This window comes from Myotis brandtii, unplaced genomic scaffold (assembly GCF_000412655.1).
Source record: "Myotis brandtii unplaced genomic scaffold, ASM41265v1 scaffold653, whole genome shotgun sequence".
Taxonomy (NCBI): Eukaryota; Metazoa; Chordata; class Mammalia; order Chiroptera; family Vespertilionidae; genus Myotis; species Myotis brandtii.
Genome location: NW_005370535.1, coordinates 914545 through 915691, shown reverse-complemented (window position 1 = coordinate 915691; position 1147 = coordinate 914545).

Sequence of the window (1147 nt, the reverse complement as noted above, 5' to 3'; positions counted from 1 at the left end):
AACACTCCCAAAGTCTTTTTATGAGGCCAGCATTACCTTAATTCCAAAACCAGATAAAGACACTACAAAGAAAGAGAATTACAGGCCAATATCCCTGATGAACATAGATGCCAAAATCCTCAACAAAATATTAACAAATCAGATCCAATAATATATCAAAAAGATCATACATCATGACCAAGTGGGATTTATTCCGGACATGCAAGGCTGGTAAAATATTCACAAATCAATAACGTGATACATCACATAAACAAATTGAAAGACAAAAATCACATGATCATATCAATAGATGCAGAAAAAACATTCAACAAAATCCAACACCTATTTCTGAAAAACAAACAAACAAACCTCTCAGAAAAGTGGGAATAGAAGGAGCATATCTCAACATGATAAAGCCCCATATATGACAAACCTACAGCCAACATCATACTCAGTGGGCAAAAACTAAAATTATTTCCCCTAAGAACAGGAATAAGACAGGGATGCCCACTTTCACCACTCCTGTTGGACATAGTACTGGAAGTGCTAGCCATAGTGACCAGACGAGAAGAAGAAATAAAAGGTATCCACATTGGAAAAGAAGAAGTAAAACCATCATTATTTGCCGATGACATGATATAGTACATAGAAAACCCCAAAGACTCCAGCAAGAAACTACTAGATTAATAAATGAATTCAGCAATGTAGCAGGATACAAAATTAACACCCAGAAATCTATGGCTTTTTTATAACTCAATAATGAACTCACAGAAAGAGAAACTAAAAAACAATCCCATTTACCATAGCAACAAAAAAATTAAGATACCTAGAAATAAACTTAATTAAGGAAGTTAAAGGCCTGTACTCAGAAAATTACAGGACATTGAAAAAAGAGATAGAGGAAGACATAAACAGATGGAAGAATATACCGTGTTCATGGCTTGGTAGAATCACCATAATTACAATGACCATATTACTCAAAGCAATCTATAGATTTAATGCATTCCCCATTAATATACCAATGGAATATTTCACAGACCTAGAATAAACTCTCCAAAAATTCATATGGAATTTTAAAAAAAGACCCCGAATAGCCACAGCAATCCTGAGAAAGAAGAACAAAGTTGGAGGGATCACAATACCAGATATCAAGCTATATTACAAAGCC